The sequence below is a fragment of the Gossypium hirsutum genome, chromosome D12 (genome assembly GCF_007990345.1).
Source record: "Gossypium hirsutum isolate 1008001.06 chromosome D12, Gossypium_hirsutum_v2.1, whole genome shotgun sequence".
Lineage (NCBI taxonomy): Eukaryota > Viridiplantae > Streptophyta > Magnoliopsida > Malvales > Malvaceae > Gossypium > Gossypium hirsutum.
In genome coordinates this window covers 49,675,814-49,695,445 of record NC_053448.1, presented here as the reverse complement: position 1 = coordinate 49,695,445, position 19,632 = coordinate 49,675,814, and the positions used below count along the sequence as shown (strand labels likewise).

Here is a 19,632-nt window from a genome sequence, read left to right as displayed (position 1 = left end):
TCCTGATTTTCTTATGAATTTATGTGATTATCTGTAAAAGATATGAAAATCCAAAATCATGTGCGAATTTGAAATATACTGTGGAAGTAAATCATTAACCTACCATCTGGTAAGATTTTCGGGGACGAAAATCCCTAAAGGGGGGGAGAGTTGTAATAGCCCGATTTTAGGCTTAGTCGGAACAGTGGTTTCGGGACCACAAATCCGACGAAAAAAAAAAATGTAATGGCTTGAATTTTCAGAGGTGTCGGAACGGTGATTCGAGATCACTAAATTCGACAAATGGGTAGAAAATATTATTAGTTTAGCAAGTATAAGTTAAATATGAAGTTAGGAAAATTTTTGAAATAGTGAATAGTGCACTAGAAATAAATATTAAAATAATTAGAATCGAAATGAGGTATCAAGACCTCGGGGATTTTAAACTGAGCCATAAATATTTTTATAAATATTTATGGAGTGTTAAAAAGTTAGTATTAAAGTTTCGTTAAGAAATTTTAAAGTTCCGATAATTAATTGAACAAAAAGGACTAAATTGTAACAAATGCAAAATTTTGGGAAATGATTAAATAGCTTAAATGATAAAAGGAAGAGGGCTTAAAAGAAAATAGACCCAAGGTCTATTTGGGCTGGACGGCAGAGGCATGAAATCAGCAAGAAAGTAAGGAGAATTAAGGGCAAAATTGGAAAATTGCAAAATTTGCTTAATAAAGTTAGGACCCAAGTGGAATTATCTAGATTTCTCTTCATTTTTCTGAATTCTCATCAGCTAAAACACCATGGAAGGGCTTCTTCAAGCTGGTTCTTCATATTTTTATTACAAGTAAGTTCAATTCTTGACTATTTCTTGAAATTTTTGTATTTTTATGACTTTTACAACTAGGCCCACTTGTTAAATTCATTAGTTTTTGATTTTATGAAAGAAGTTGAAAGTTGATATGAATATGTGCTGGAAGTATATGATGATTTAGCATGAAATTAGAGCTTTAAATTGTTCATATGCTGATTTTATTGAAAGAATTGAATAGAAAGTGAATGTTTGGGACCTAATAGTAAAAGAGTTTGAAGATAGAGTTATATGTGGCAATTCTGAATTTCAATAGTTGTGTAACAACTTATAATGTCTAGTAAAGTACTAATTGAGAAAATTAGATTAATTGAGGGGTTAATTGAGAAAGGACCGAATTGTATAAACTGTGAAATTTGGGGCAAAATGGAAATCAACATTTTGCACTAAAGCAGTTTTGGACAGCAGCAGTAGTGTAACTTTGAAAATCACCAAAAATTGTAGAGATTGAATTAGAGGATGAATAAAATATGAAATTAAAGCTTATTGAGTCTAGTTTCTTATAAAAGAAATGATGTGAGGAATGAAATTGTAAATCATGAGATATAATAGATTTTGTGAGACAAGGTCAGAATGAATTCGGGTTCCCCTGTTCTGACTTTGGAAAATCATTAAAAATTGTACAGAAATTATTATGAGTTATAGTTTATATGGTTAGAATCCTTAATGAGTCTATTTTTAGAAGAAACAAGCTAAAACATCATCCGAATTCTGTACAATGAGATAATTAATTTTTAGTGAAGAGTGGTCGGAACTGTCAGACAGCGAAACAGGGGAAACTTTAAAGAATAAACTGTACTATTTGGCTGAACCAAAAATTATGAAAATTTTATGGTATGAAGATATGTGAGTCTAGTTTCAGGGAAAATTAACGGATCTTAATTTGGATCTCTGTAGCTCCGGATAAAAATAATTTAGTGACTCTGACTCGGATAAACAGCTTTGAATATACATGTTAGTGAATATTGAAATTATGGTTAATGTTGTTTAAGTGTGTTATACACATTAAGGATGTGGAATGGAGAGGAGGAGGAGGAAAATTGGGAAATATATGAATGATTCGTGTATAAATGGTCATATGTTTGATTATAACTCATAAACGATGAAATATGAATGATGCTTATTTTTGTGCATTATTGGTCATGGTTTAAGCTCATGTGTGAAAATAAGGTTTCATAGTATGTGTGTATGGTATATTCAGTATATGATTTGGCATGAAATAATACCATGAATGGTTTATGAATTAACACATGTTGGTAAGCCTGATATATGAATAAATGATCAAATTGAGCGGAACGCCGGATTTGAGTACTTCTGATCAAGTGATAAAGTGATAAGTGGTAGCTTTAGCTACACTTATCTGATCAAGTGACAAGTGGAAAGTGATAGCTTCGGCTACACTTATCTGATCAAGTGACAAGTGAAAAGTGATAAGTGATAGCTTCGGCTATACTTATCTGATCAAGAGACAAAGTGATAAGTGATAGCTTTAGCTACACTTATCTGATCAAGAAACAAAGTGATAAGTGGCTACACTTATCTGATCAAGGGACAAGTGATAAGTGATCATACGTAAGACCATAGTTATACTATGGCAAAGTGAAAGTGAAGTACTCAATTTTCCGTGACCGTTCCCTAATTTGATTAAGGATGGTAAGTGACAAATGGGCCCAAAAGAATTAAAGTAAATGGATAAGTGGTAGTGTATTTATATCAGGACGATGTTGTTATTCAACCTAAAGTGATATTTTCATTGCTAAATTGAGAATTTCATAAATGTGTTATTGAATGGTATAATCAATAAACATTGAGTTAAATGGTAAATACGTATTAGTTTTGAATTTGATGTCATTGAATTGTACGTGAATTAAATGGAAATTTCTAGTGATATGATTTAAATTATGAGCATGAGAAATTGTGAATTGAATGAAATGGAAATGAAGCATTAAATTGCATGAGTATGTATCGGGTCTCGCAGGCCCTAATTATTATGATTATAATATTTTGAGGATATATTGTGAAAAGTTATAGAAACATGTTAATTATTTTTGAAAGTTTTAATTTTGATGAAATTTTATAACTCGGTTAAATACGTTTACAAGTGTATGTGTTTTGGTAATGCCTCGTACCCTATTCCGGTGTTGGATACGGGTAAGGGGTGTTACATAAACAACTTTTGTAAAGGAAATTTTCATGAAATTGTGATTTTAGGACTAAATTGAAAAGATGTAAAATTCATGGAAATTTTCTAAATTTTGTGAAAAACATGGGCTGTAAATGTTATATGAAAATTTTGGTTAGGCTTGGAATAAGGATTAAATTGCATGAATTTCATTTTCCGAGCCTAGGGACGAAATTGAAATTAATCAAAAGTATAGGGGCAAAATGGTACTTTTGCCTAAGATGTAAATTGGATTGAATTGGATATGAAATGTGTAAAATTGATGTTAAATTCATTTCTATAGATCCAGAAATATCAAATAAGGAGTTAGATCGAGGAAAAGAAAAAGTATCGGATTAGTATATTCTCGTATATGAACAAGTGTCGAGGTAAGTTCGTGTAACTAAATTGTGTATATTTATATGCTTGAATTGAATGTTTTATATGTGAATTGTATAAATGCCTTATGTATGAAATTTATCACATGTCCGATTATGCCCGATAAATAATAAGTCTCGTTTGAATAAATGAAATTCGATGGATACAGGATTTTTCGTATTGGTTGTGGTTCTGCATATGTTGTGGACACACCATAGCTCAAAAATTTGTCCTATTATAAGCCTCTCGAGCATCCTATTATATGGTTCCTGCGAGCATCCCGATCAGTATTGATCCTGTATGTGTTGCGAACATACCACAGCTCTTTGTGAGCGTCCTGTTATATGATCGGTATTGATCCTACATATATTGCGGACATACGACAGCTCTTTGTGAGCATCCCAATATAAGGCTCTTAATGAGCTTCCTGATATGGCTTGCTTGAACTTCCTAATATATGGCTATCCGGAGCTTCTTGATAATAGCTCTTTGGAGTTACCTGTTAAGCTCACACGAGCTTTCTGTTTCAAACTCTCATGAGTTTCCTGTTATTAAGCCCAGATAAGCTTCCCGTTACATGGCTCACATGAGCTTCTTATTATATGGCTCGAGAGACTGCTTATTGATTATGTGCTCTAATGAGTACCCTCGGATATGAATTGACAGATTTACAGTTTTGTACACTTCTAGTGTACTACCGGTGTATCCATCGATATTTCAAATAAATTCAACGGGCAAAGTTCTGACATGGCTAAACTAAACTTGAGATGACTTGTCATGCAAATGTATAAGTTATATGGAAATATGATATGGAATGTATATGTATATGGAAGTTATTACATGATGAGCTCATTCATGTTTTTGGTATTTATGTGAAGTATTTGACTAACATGATGAGTGAAATTTTGTGTGTTTAGGCTTTAAGCCAAATTGTTTGGATGCCATTTATATGATTATTTTAATAAAAATGATTGGTAAGTTAATTTCTCGTTATATGAACTTACTAAGCATTATATGCTTACTTTATTTTATTTTCTCTATTTTATAGTACTTGGAAGCTCGTAAGGTTTAGACGTGGGTCGGAGTAACATCACGCTATCCTTCAGCTTGCTTTGGGTATAAAATGGCAAACTTTATTTTGAATATAATGGCATGTATAGGTTAATTAGCCTATGTTGGCACATTAATGTTTTGGTTGTAAATAGCCATTGGAATGGCTATTATTTGACATATTTTGATAAAATTATATTAGGCCTTATCATGTCTGATATGTGTGTTAAAATGGTTAAATGATGGATAGTATATAAATCTATTGATGGATGGATTGAGGTCGTATAGTTAGTTAAATATGTCTATTTGTACATATGTATATTTGGTAAGTTTGGACACTTGAACATATGTGATAATATGATATGCATAAGACTTGGTAAGTTTATGTAGGTGGAAGAAACGTTCGGGTGAGAAATAGGCTTGGAAATAGTCTTATTTTGTCCACACGGGTAGAGACACGGGCGTGTGTCTCAGCCGTGTGTGATACACGGCCATGCGCACAGGCGTGTGGTTTGGCCGTGTGTCCCTTGCATCTGAAAATTTGAAAAACAAAATGCTTCGAATTACTCACACGAGCAGAGACATAGGCGTGTGACTTGGCCGTGTGACCCCTACACCTAATTTTAGAAAATTAAATTGTCCATACGGTATGGCATACGGGCGTGTGGCTAGCCGTGTGACCCAAGTCAGAGAGTTACACGGGCATGAATATGGGATGAGACACGACCATGTGCCTCACATCGAATGCCCACATGGCCTGGGACATGGGCATGTCACTTGGCCGTGAAAGCCACACGGCCTAGCCACACGGGCGTGTGTCCCCTGCAGCTAAGAAAAATTTTGAGATTTTGTGAAAAATTTTCTGAGTTCCAGATTTAGTCCCGACTTGTTTCTAAAGCAAAAATTGGGTCTCGAGGGCCTATTCAAGGGACATTATGATTGAATATGTTTGATTTCGGTTATGAATAGTAAATGATATGTGTAAACTATTTTTAAATCTATAAACTCTGGTAATGCTCCGTAACCTTGTTCGGTGATGGATATGGGTTAGGGGTGTTACAAAATTAGTAAAACCTCTTATACAAGCTAATGAATTTTGCCTAGGTTCCAACCTCTTGCATATGTTGCGGACTCGAGAATACATGTTTAGGTTCTGGGACATGGGCATGTCACTTGGCCGTGAAAGCCACACGGCCTAGCCACACGGGCGTGTGTCCCCTGCAGCTAAGAAAAATTTTGAGATTTTGTGAAAAATTCTCAGAGTTCCAGATTTAGTCCCGACTTGTTTCTAAAGCAAAAATTGGGTCTCGAAGGCCCATTCAAGGGACATTATGATTGAATATGTTTGATTTCGGTTATGAATAGTAAATGATATGTGTAAACTATTTTTAAATCTATAAACTCTGGTAATGCTCCGTAACCTTGTTTCGGTGATGGATATGGGTTAGGGGTGTTACAAAATTAGTAAAACCTCTTATACAAGGTAATGAATTTTGCCTAGGTTCCAACCTCTTGCATATGTTGCGGACTCGAGAATACATGTTTAGGTTCTGGGACATGGGCATGTCACTTGGCCGTGAAAGCCACACGGCCTAGCCACACGGGCGTGTGTCCCCTGCAGCTAAGAAAAATTTTGAGATTTTGTGAAAAATTCTCAGAGTTCCAGATTTAGTCCCGACTTGTTTCTAAAGCAAAAATTGGGTCTCGAGGGCCCATTCAAGGGACATTATGATTGAATATGTTTGATTTCGGTTATGAATAGTAAATGATATGTGTAAACTATTTTTAAATCTATAAACTCTGGTAATGCTCCGTAACCTTGTTTCGGTGATGGATATGAGTTAGGGGTGTTACAAAATTAGTAAAACCTCTTATACAAGGTAATGAATTTTGCCTAGGTTCCAACCTCTTGCATATGTTGCGGACTCGAGAATACATGTTTAGGTTCTGAGCTCTTGTATATGTTGCAGACTCGAAAATACAGAAATATTGAACCCTGGCCAGGGTATTCATTGTGTAGGTTTAACCCTAATGGGTAACCAGGAACTATTATTTCCACTTGTATACAGAGTTCTTTTATGAAGTTTCATTAGGTAGAATTGTGATTGAAGTTCTGGATATAGGTAATTCGAGATTGGCTATGTAACAGTCCGATTTTGATCCTAATCAGACATAGTGGTTTCAAGACCACGAAATCGAGTCAGAAAAATGATTTAATATTATTTTGTGTGTTTATTATGTGTGAATTTGATTATGTGAAATTTCTGTGTTTAAATTTTATCATTTGAATGACTGATTAAGTAAAATGACTTAATCGCGTAAAAAGAAAATTTAGGGTTCAGATCTAAAAGCACCTAATTGTTGTTGTCTTTTTAAATGGGAGGTTTAAAGGTGCAATAAGACCAAAAATAAGATAGTAGGTGGCAATAGTCAACATTACCCTTATATTATATGTTTATTAAATTAATTAATAAAGGTTAAATAAGTAAAATAACAAATAAATAATATATGTTATGTTAAAACATAAAAAAATGGCCATTTTCATCATCTTTTTTAACCGAAATGAACAAAGAAGAAAACCATTAAAGCTTATTAGGGATTCAGCACTTTACTAGCTTGATTAAGGTATGAAATTGTTTCGGTTTTTGATAATTTTTACATTTTTGAGATCGTTGCTTTGAATACTTCAAAACCCATGTCTTATTTTGGTGAATTGTTGATGATTTTGAAATGTGCCATTGATGAATGCTTGAGTTTTGTGATGTTAGTTGATGAAATATGAAAGTTAGGTGTTAGATTAATATGTTTTATCTTTGAATTTTTGGTGAAATTGAGTAAATAGGGTTAAATTGTGAAAATAAATTTTGGAGGGATTAAAATGTGAAATAAAAGAAATGTGTGGATTTGTATGAAGTATATGAACATTCGGCCTTAGCATAGTGTGTGAAAATTTTGTGTATTTTGTGTTTTATGCAATAGGGACTAAATTGCAAATAGTGTAAATGTTAGGGGCAAAATGGTAAATTGCCCATTTATGTGTTTTTGGACTAAATTGAATGTGATAATGATTAAACTAGCTCATTTTGAATATATTTAGATCGAGAACCAAAGAAATCGGAGTTAGTCAAGGAAAAGTCAAAGTAGTCGAATAATCGTCCGACTTCGATTTTTCATCGTCCGAGGTAAGTCTATTAGCAATTTAATGTTTTTAAATCATCATATATACATGTATATGATTTATATTCTTAATGAGCTGTGATAAAAAAATATAAGTTGAATTTAATTAAAGTATGAAAGAAATATGTATGAATATATATATTGTTCGAATATATATGTACACATATATATAGGTTCCTGATTTTATTTGAAGTATGGGAGTTGTAAATATATATTTGAAGTCTCAATATATATATGTATATACTTGTATAATTTTTGGAATTTATTTAATGTATGTATGTTATATTGTATATGTGAGTTTCGATTATATATATATGCAACTATAGTTTTTGAGTTAAATTAAAGCTGTGAAATATATACATGAACATGTATGAAGCTGAACATAGTTGTACGTGTATGTATAATTTCTTCAAATGAATTTAAGGTATGAACTATAATTTTTTTGGATGAATGTGATTCGAATGGATATAAATGTATATATAAAATTATTGAGTTGAGCTAAAAGTATGAATTGTAAGTACATATGTTATGGTTTGCCAATTTCTTGAAAGTGTGGATAATGTTACATGAATTATACACATATGTTTTGAATATGTGTAATGCTAGTAAGAGTTATATGAGAAATTATTTTTGTATTTGTGATATTCAGGTCCTGTGCCTAGCAGGCTTAATGCCGATGAACTTTACAGACTTAATGTCTAGCAGGCTTAATGCCGGTGAACTTTACAGACTTAATGTCTAGCAGGAGGCTTAATGCCAGTGTTCTAGTTCAAGCTTCAAGCTTAACAGACTATATGATGATGAATCATTTTGAATAAGTGATATTTATGTCTTAATTGGAATTAGATAATCACATTGATAAATTGTAATAAATTATAAAAATGTGGTTGTGAGTATTCGGTTCTATATTTTGTTGCTTATATGCATACGGCTAAAAGTATTTGATAGGTACATATGTTTTCGATTTTATATATATACCTTTAATGAGTATATGCATTGAATATAAGAGTTTGATAAGTTTATTTATGCATTTGGACATATGCGTTGATGTGAACATAAATTAGTTTAAATATATTTGTGGGAAACATATATACATTCGGTTATATGTTCTTGATGAACATAAATATTTGGTTATAAGCATTCAAGGAATTTATAAATATATATATAAACAAATTGGCTTGTAAAATGTTATAATTTTTTAATTTAATTGTTAAAAACTTACTAAGCTATCAATGGCTTACTGTTTATGTTTGTTTCTGTTTATTTTCCTTGTCTTATTGATTTTTTTTGAAGTGGTTCGAGATCGGGGATGGTCAGAAAATCTTATTACACTATCGATAGATAATGGTATTTTAATTTGAAGTTCCTTTTGAGTCTATGGCATGTATAGTCTAAGATTAGATGAAATTGTTATTTTGCTAGTAAATCTGTATTAAAGCCTTGTAAATGTGGCAGAATTAGTTGTTTTATTTGGTTTTGGTTTGAATGATAAATTAGTCATATTTTGGTTTGTTAGAGTTAGATTTATATGATTATGTATATAGGTATATATATAATATACTTATAAATGGAAGTATTTATGCGAAATTTTAGAAATATTTTACTTGCATGTTATAAGTAGATTAAATGAATGTTCAATTTTATAAAAGTCTTAATTGTTGGAATTGAGTTTGATCAGGGTTATACTATTGGGAAGCTAAACTCATAGGATTAGAAGTTGAATTTATATAATAGTATATATGTTTAAAATGTGCTATGAAATGCGTTGTTACATGGTAATAAAATGAAAGACTTTTGTAAATTGATTTAGGTATAATAATTTTCAAATTATATATATACGGTTTTGGTAATTATAAATAAAATTGATAAATAAAATTTGGTTTGTGTTTATAATATTTGAGATTAAAATGATGATTGACTTTGCATTTTTGATTGATGTATTTTATGAAGTAAATTATATATTTATTTCTATAAATCACTTTGTGAATTATGTATTTGTTTTAATTGTATTCAATTGTGTTATGTCTGTTAATACCTCGTAACCCTAATCTGGTGACGGATATGGGTTAGGAGTGTTACAGGCTAAGTGATGAATATGTTTTGATTATGAGATCTAACTTGGTTTGATTGAAAATGAGAATGATTATGGTTATTCATGTGAGTGAACTCAAAGTCTTATATATTAATGATGTGGTTTCAGTCTTGATAGGTGTATTTGTATTTAATAGTGATTTTGTATGTCATAAGAAATTGAGGTAAGTGAATGTTTATACTGTATGAGCTTATTAAGTATTTTATATACTTACTCATGTTACTACTTTTTTGTAGAGTTTGAATGTTCGGAACGTGTCGATCGGATCAGCGAGAAGCTCATACCTATTGTTACTCGATTCGGTAGACTTTAGATGTTTTGAAGTTGGTTACTTGTGACATGTATATAGGATGTTTACTTTGCAAATTAATGAACATGTTTTGATACTTTGGTTGTGTATAAATTTATATATATAACCTTGTGGTGTTTAAGTGTTTGGTACCAATTTGGTACTTACTAGACTGATGATAATGGCAAAGACTTGAATGGCATTATATATATGTTTAGGTAATGGCATGAAATGACATTGGACTTTGAAGGTGATAGGTAAATGTACATGTTTAGTGTGATTGAATTGAGTCTTAAGTTGGATGAAGGCATTGGTGAATATGATATGTGTTGATTGTTGAATTATGTATTCATGTTTTAAGCCAATTGATGTACTTGGTTAATTGATAATTTAGCTAAAGAAATGATAATTGTACATCTATGTTTAGGTATGAATAATTGGGTATGAATGGTAAAGAATAGTTGTTGTATAATGATTGAATTATGGTGCCAAATGTGGCATATTGGTTAGGAACTCAGGTTGATTGAATTATGTTATGTTTTGGTACATTTTCGATGTTTCCTAATAGGTTAATAAAGGGTCTATTGCTTTAACTTGAGGCTTAAAGGATTTTAGGTCATTTTTGCTTGTTGTGGAAGGCATTTTAGACACATATGGCCTGTGACACGGTCTGCCACATGGTTGTGTGCCATACATGGGTGCATGGCACGACTGTGTGGTCTATTTAATTTAGGTGCAGGATAGCTCACATGGCCACAGTTTATTACACGGTCTGGCAACACGACCGTGTGACCCTAGATTACATGGCATCCGTCTTTAGCATGGGTTGGGGACACGACTGAGTGATAGCACCACACGGCCTCAACCCTGTCACATGGCTTGGCCACATGGCCGTGTGATCCCTGTTTTAACATTTTACCTATTATTTTGTAAATGATTCAGATTGGTCCTGATTAAATTTTGAAATTGTTTAAGTGCTTTTATAAGTTAATTTGGGACTTGGTTTTAACTTTAATATATGTTTAGTATGAACTTATTTTGAATATATTGATTTATTGAATGTTAATGGATAAATTGTTTATGAATGCTTTAGTTTATTATAGTAGCATCCTATAGCTCGGGACTGGCGTTTGGACCGGGTATGGGGTGTTACAAACCAAACTATGATATTTTGATGAAAATCTAAGGAAATGATTTTATGAGATATTGATATTTCATTATGAACTATGATATTTCATTATAAGATATTGATATTTCATTATGAACTACGATATTCTGGTGTCTTGAGTATTTGAATGACATGTGAGTTGATAAATGATGATAATATGTTGTGAATATAGATGTCTAAATGATGAATATGTTTGGAGTTTAATGTTGAATTAGTTTGTATCTGTTTCAAGTATGTATTTGAAATCATGTTTTGGTAGCATATTTGGATCTACTAAATATAGGTTATTTTGCTATGTGTATGATGTTTTAAACTTAGTTTTGAAGTCCTTGAAGCCCGAATCTTGATATTGAAGTGTTAAGGGTCAAAATAGGTGAGTTTCAGGGTCTTGGCATAGTTGTATCAATAGATGAAGCGAGTTGTATCGCAACAAGTAAGTTAGTAAGCAAAAAGCTATACTTGTATCGGTACAAGTCCCCCACTTGTATCGATACATCTATGGAACATAGGGGTCCCTTTCCTGTATTGAGTTGTTTCGACCTCCTACGACTCGTATTTGGTCTCGATCACTTTCGGACCTTTAAGGATCATTTCAAAATGTTTATAACTTGATTTTAAAGTCTTAAAAATGAATTTTGAGTATTTGAAATGGTTGATTTAATTGGTCTTTTTTTGTGAAATTTTATTGAGTTCAATGTACGAAATTAGTCTGAGTTGCTCCAACAACAAATGTGATATTTTGCATTTGAACCCAACGATTGGGTTGGGTGTAAGGTGTAATTAATTGTATTATAATTTAAACAAGTTGACAAATAAAAACTCATATTGGTAGAAGATGATGATGGTGATGATAAATTGAAGAAGAATATCATGATTAAGAAAATTTAAATATTTTTGTAATATTATTGGTATTTATTTTTAAATTGAATTATATTTATATTGTTTAGATAGTTGGCTTATTTTTTTGTAAAAATAATTTTATTTTAATTGGTTTTAGGGAGTTGTTTTTTAATTTGTCATTAATTTATTGATTTTTAAAACAATTAGAGATATTCGTAAAATTTAATAAAATTTAACGAATTACGTCTTAAATTTTATTATGGTTTCTTCATCAATAATTTTTTAAATTTAATTAATTTTTTAGCATTATATTTTAAAATTAATAGTTATTTGATAATTTTTTAAGCATTAAAATTATAATTAATTTTATCTATTATTGGTGTATATATACAATTTAATCTCAATTCTCAAACACTTACATTAATTACATGAAATGAAATATTTTATTAAATAATGAAAATAATTAAATGTGTATATTTATATACAATGCATGTAACATAAAAATTACTTGTTATGAAAATAATTTTTTTATTTTATTTTTATAATTCTCTAAATTTTCATATATATGTAAAATTTTAAGGCTTTTTTTTATAATTTCTATATTTTTTATAATCTTTTTATCTAATAAACTTTCTATAATTTCTTTTATAATTTTCTTTACAAAATTGTTTATATATATATATTTTTTGAATTTTTATATATATCAAAAAGTTCATATAACTTTATTACATTTTATGATAGCTTCGTGTCATTACCTTTTTACAATAGACCAAAATTTAGATACCAAATTAAAAGAAAATATCAAATTCAAGAACTAAATGTTGCATTATTCATAAAACAAAATATTTAAGGATGTGTTTGGTTGGGTTGAAAAATGGTAGAATAGAAAGAGTGAGGAAAAAAGTGAAAAGAAAATAAATTTTGGATATATATACTTGGTAGGAAAGAAAAGTAAGAGAAAAAAAAAAGGGATTTTCATCCTATGGCATAAAAATCAATCTTTTTAAATTTGAATTACAGAAGGGGATAAAATGATGAAACGATGAATAATAGTTCATAATTATGTATTTTTCTAAAGCTTCACATTTATTTCTTTTTTTCTTTTTACAATTCTATCAAGTAATGGATGAAAATAAAATTACTTTTTTTTTTCAATTTTTCTATTTCACCTACAAAACACACTTATGGAAAAAAGAACAAATTAATTAATATTTTATGTTAATTTTTATATCACTTATTTTTAATTCTTTATCAAATGAAACCTAATTTTATGTTAAGTGTTTTCGATGCAATAGGTTGGACTTAATACATCTTTAATTTAAAAAAAAACAAATTAATTAAGAATTTTTTGCCCAAAAAATAAGATTTATTTAAAAAAATCATTTTTATTGTTATATATATCCAATCCATTTGATAAGAAAATTAATTATCAATCCTTAAGTTTTTTATATCAATCTAATTTTAATAATCTACTTGGATTTTAAGATGAAAATTTTATATTTAACACACTATTAATACAAAGTTTAAAATTATCCATATTTTCTCTCTAACCTGTAAGTAAAAAAATAAAAGTGTTTCCGTAGTCTTCTTGTACGGACAACGTCAAAACTAACCAAGCGAACTATTTATATTAAATTTTAAATTTTTAATGAGGTGTTAAAATTGTTTAGTATGATAAGAGCATGTGTTAGTTATTATTATATAAATTTAAATATAAACTAAAAGATATTTTTATCTATTTTCTTTGATATTAAAATCTTTACCTCTGAACAAGTACCAAAATCAAGAAATCAAAATTGTTTTTATTAGTTGTATTTTTTAAAATACCAAGAACAAGAGCAAAGAAAACATAAACTAAGCACCTCAACTCGCACGTGTTGGACTTTTTCCAATCCGGTTCAACAACAATTGCAATTCTGGGCAAACTCTAGGGACGAAATTAGAAATTTCTTTTAGAAAATCGAAATTAAATTATAATTTTTATAATAATAAAAAATATAAATTTTAAAAAATTAATTCAAAATTTTATTATTTTTAAAAGGTCAAAATGTAATTTTATTTTTACTAATTTTAAATTTTAAAATTTTAAAAAACATAAATAAAAAATTTTCATCATACCACTTCACCACTATCAAATTCCAATATCACCTTTTTAATGCAATCGAGACCGTCAAAAGCTCCGGCACCCATCTCTGGGTCTTCACCAGCCACTCCATCAAACCATCAAATATTAAATATATAAATAAAATCACTTTTAGGCTTTTAATATGCCATATATACCAAAATATTCAAATTTGATAATTTGTAATAACTTGATACATTAAATGTCTTTTTAATTTAAAATTTTGAAACTAGTACTTTTTAGTGGTACTTAAATAATATAATTAAATTTTGGGTTGATGACGAATAAAATGTTCCCCTTGTAAAGAAAAGGGTTTTTTTGGATGTTAAAAATTAATGGTTGGGATATTCAGTCAATAATACACTCAATGGACTAAACTAGGAACGTCTAATAACGTTAGGAACCGAAGTAGACAAAAAATACTTTAAGAACTAAAGTGAGAAAAATTGTATATTTCAAAGACTAAAGTGTACATTAAACTTTTTTTTACCGGAGTCAACACTTTATTGAAAGTCAACCTAAAATTAAATTTAACTATTAGTGAGATACCAATTAAAATATTTAAATATTTTTGAAAAAAATTAAAACTTTATTTCTAAAATTAAAAAGTACTAGAAATATATTATGAATTTGTATTTTGCACGCTGACAATGTAATTAATTCTTTTTATTCTATAAGCAAATATAAAAAAGTGTGGTCTCCTTTTTTTTAATATTTATTTTATGTATTTGACTGCTAATGAGTAGGGGTGTTCAAACGATCAGTTCGGTAATTAATCGAACCGAACTAGCATTAACTGAATTAATCGAACTGTATAATCTTTTAACCATTAATCGAATCGAAATTTAAAAAAATAATAACTGAAATTTATATGTTTTTATCTTTTGGTTAAAACAAGTATAAAACATATAAAAATATATATTGATAATGTTCATTTGTCTTGAAAGTTAATTGAATTAACCGAATTAAAATGTGGGTTGATGGATGCGAAAAAAAAGTAAAACCAAAACTTTGTTTTCAAAAGTAGTGGGGCAAACAGTAAATCAAAAAAAGGAAAAAGCATTTCAATGGGTTTTTTTTAGTTTCCACCAAGTAAAAAGATTTAAAACCACAATTAAATGATGAAACAAATTGAATCAATGTAAAATTAAAAGGTAAAACAAGAATAATCCAAAGGACAGATCTCAATAGTCGCCTTCCATGCTCCAAGGACTTGGTTTTTTTCTTCCATATCGATACAACTCATAGGCTGACCCATTACCCATAATGAGTGCCCTTTCCTTACATGCATCATTCTAAACCTCACAAAAACTAACAAAAGCAGATAAAAGAAAACAACAAGAACCCAATTTCATAATTTCAAATAAAGAAAGAGAAATGAATGACTGAAATTTTTGTCATAAAAAAAGAAGATATCTTTAATCCTAAAGATTAATAGCTCTATTTCCAGTGGAAAAAAAAACATTTGACAAAAAAACACCTGAAAAATCTAAGGTGAGTGCCAAACGGTGGTGAGTGACATCGAACTCGAAGGTGTGTCACTGCGTTGGGTTAAGGCATGAAGGATAATGACCAATGGCGGACAAACGTCGAACGATGATGGTGACCTGGTAGACGTTGGGCGGTGGTGACTGGCAGTAGGAATTTTGGGAGATTTCAGATTAGAAATTTTCAAATTTGGGAGATAAGACTAGGGATTTAGGGTTAGGGATTTCAATGTGTTATTTTTAGTTTTTAGGATTTTTAGATTTTCTTTATTAAATTATTAAATTCTTTTAGTTTTTAGGATTGGGTTGGGTTTATAAATGTATATTGGATTGGGTTTATAGTGGGTAGGATTTAGGAATGCAAGGGGGTGGGTCGGTGGTTGGGGTCTGGGTTGGCACTAGGCTAATACATATAATATATAATATTAATTATTAAGTTTGGTTAATTACCCGATTTTGAACCTAACTAAATGATAACTGAAATTTCAAAAAATATTAACCGACCTCCTGCCGAACTAAGTTCGATCACCAACCGATTAACCAAATTAGATGGGTTTGGTCGGTTAATTCGGTTTTAACTGAAGTTTGAACACTCCTACTAATGTGTCCCAACCACCCCATCATCAGATCCATCTTTCTTAGGTGAAGTTACGGGCTGAGGAAAGTTGATTACAACATGTGATGTTACATGAATGATCATTTTCTAACTAGCTTTGCAATAGCCATGCTCCTCACTAATGAATTCGTAGAACCCATATCGATCAAGTTGGAAAACTGTGTTTCCATCTTTATGACTCTAGAGGGATATGGCTTCCTACAATCTTATTCCAATTATTCTTTTTTTTTTTTACATAAACTAGGGGTGCTGTGCAAATTAATGTGCTTGTATATGTCGATGATTTGATCATTTCTACTAACGGTTCTACTGCATTGAAGCTTTTTAAGGCCTATCTCAATAATTATTTTCATATGAAGGATCTCGGAATACTAAAGTATTTTTTGGTTATCGAGGTTGCTCGCAGTCCGCAAGGTTTGTTATTGTGTCAACGCAAATATGCACTTGATAATATTTCTGAGGCAATATGATTAGAAGCCAAACCAACTGGCTTTCCGATTGAACAAAACCACAAACTTGCACATGTTATAGGAGAATTGATTGTAGATCCTAAATCCTACTGGCAATTGATGGGTCGCCTTATATATGTGGTTGTTATGCATCCAGATTTAGCATACTCTGTGCATGTTTTATCTCAATTTATGCAGCATCCTAAGTAGGAGCATTGGGTCAGGGTACCTTCCTTCATTCAGATAGCAAGTTGTCTTTATAAGGCTGGTGTGACTCAGATTGGGTTGCGTGTCCCATCACTTGACGGTCTTTAACTAGCTGACTCATGTTTCTTAGGTAGTCGCCTATCTCCTGGAAAACTAAGAAGCAGCACACTGTCTCTTGATCATCAACTAAAGCACAGTATTGTTCTATGACCTTTGTTACTTGTGAATTGAAATGGTTAAAGGCTCTGCTGCTCAGTCTCAGGGTGCATTACCCTAAAGCTATTCCATTGTTTTGTGATAGTCAAACTATTCTGCATATTGCTCGTAATCTTGTTAATCACAAACTTATGAAGCATATTGAGGCAAATTGTCATTTTATTCGGGATGCAATTCAAGATGGTCTTATTTCTCCTTCCTATGTCTCTACTAAAGATCAGCTAGTAGATATATTTATAAAGATTTTGGAAAAGAAACAATTTGATTGTCTTTTTTTTTAGCAAATTGGGCATTTACAATTTATATACTCCAACTTGAGGGGGTATTACAGAAAGATTTGCATGTAAGATTATGTGATAATCTATTTTAGAAAGTAGATAATATATTATAGGAAGTTGAAGGAGAACAGGAATAGTTTTCCTATTTCGAACCTTCGTGTGACATGACATGTATATATATTATTTTATGTTGATGCCTCATGAATTGAGAAGGCCACTAGAAAAACCTTGAAAGGCAAGGAAGAAAGAAGCTGATGAAACCAACAAGAGTGGTCAAAGGTGAGCAGAAGAAGGTATATAATAAACTGCAAAAAAGTTGGAAACCCGGCCATAATTCAAAGACTTGCAACAAGTTAGTTGGAGGTAACAATAAGGTAATGTGCATAACTTCTTATAATGATCACGTGTATGTCTTCTCAATTATTAAAATCATATTTTTTTCCTTCTGTATAGGTTACAAGGTCCACACCATCATCCCATCAACCTGAAACTCCAACCCAAGAACCTTAAGCTTCAACCTAGTAAGGCCAACCTCAGCCTTCAAGCCAATAAGCCTCCAACCATCAAGCCCAACTTTTAACTAGCAAGCTTCCACCCAACAACCTTAACCTTTTAACCTGGAAATATTAAATTCTACTTAACATCCAAGGCCTAAAATACCATATAAGAGGATGACACCTTTTGGTCAACTATTCACAGTCAAATGGTGCTTAAGTCTAAGACTTCATTACCCCCACTCCTCCAACACAACAGTCACAAGCTTCAAAAAGACCAAGGATGGCTGAATGTGAATTTCAAAACTTTTTGTTGATTCTTTTTTTTTTGGTGATGATGTTTTTTTTTTGTCTACTTCCTACTATTTTGTTCTGAATTGAATTTGTAAATTCAATACTTTGTGTCTTGCATTTCAATGAAAGGTCTTTTATGGCATAAAAAATATTGGTTGTTGTAATCTCTTCATAGGTACTATTTGGACGGTTTAGAAAAGATTGGCTAATTATACTTGAGAAAGCTTCAATTTGCACTTCATTCCAACTATTGTTCAAACAGATAACTTGGTTGATTGCAATACAGTTTCGCTTTAATGGGGAATGGGACAAAATCGAGTAGAATAGATTAAATGCAAAGTAAAGCAATGAGTAAAGTAAGGATAAATAACATGCAATATCTGTTAACTCTACAGGGCCTCGCTCGGTGAATGATTTTATTCAACAATCGTCTAAATTACTTATTGGCTTAAGCCCAATCTACCTTTACACAAAAAAATAATTGTCACTCTAACATCGATCCCAATTGTTACAAATCACTCACCCAAAATACCTCACAATACAAATAATAGAACTCTTCAAGAAAAACCTGAGTGCCACACAAAATAGCAAAATAAATCACAAGAAGCTTATCAAAGACACTCCAAAAGCACTATCCAAGTGATGCCACAAGCAACCTATTTATAGGCTAATACAAGCTGTCCAACCCAACAGAGTTTTGATAAGTTTTACACTCTCATTTAAAAATTGAAATTATCTCATTAATTATATTGAGTATTTATCACATAAAAGTCTTCATAAACAAGTTTTCGAGCAACTTCAAGAATCTCTCAAAGGATAATGATAAGTATAAGTAAAAGCATATTCAATACTTTAAACTTTTCCCTTCTCTTTCAAATTATTCAAATGGACGAGGATGATTAATCTAGATTGTAGTAAAAAATTATTTATTTTGTTGCATAACAAAATTAAACCACAAGCCACTAAAAGTCAAATACGCCAACACCAAACAAATACGAAGGTTTGTCATATGTTATATGCAATTAACTATCAATTTCTTAAATATTAAAATCATTTATAATTTGTAAAAAAAATATGCTTAAATATGTGATAATGATATGACATCAACATGCCCATTTAACCATTATTGTACTGTCATCTATGATTTCCATCCAACCCTTAAAGACTACAATGGTCACATTGTTATCAATCAATAATGCCCATGACTTAATTGTAAATACTGAAACATTGATAATCGAAACGTCAACTTAAACAAAGATATGAAACTATTTTTATGATTTACCCTTAAAATTTAATTTTGTATATTTATTATTACAATAAGGAGAAGTTGAGGATTTTTAAAAAGTTATCATATCCGTTTACCTTTTTTTCTTTAAGGATACTATTATTAGTATGTAGATTTATAAACACAAAAATTAATTATTTTGTTATATTTAAAAATATTAGCCCTCAACTCTTGACTGATTA

The 19,632-nt window shown here is 30.6% G+C and overlaps 1 long non-coding RNA gene across 1 annotated transcript; it reads left to right on the top strand.

Annotated features, from left to right (window-relative positions):
- The first annotated feature begins 776 nt into the window (after positions 1–776).
- Positions 777–10,304, top strand: LOC107947593 (uncharacterized). The gene is made up of 3 exons (XR_001697186.2): positions 777–823; positions 7,534–7,618; positions 9,942–10,304. It is a non-coding gene; the product is annotated as an uncharacterized lncRNA (long non-coding RNA).
- Positions 10,305–19,632: the final 9,328 nt, after the last annotated feature.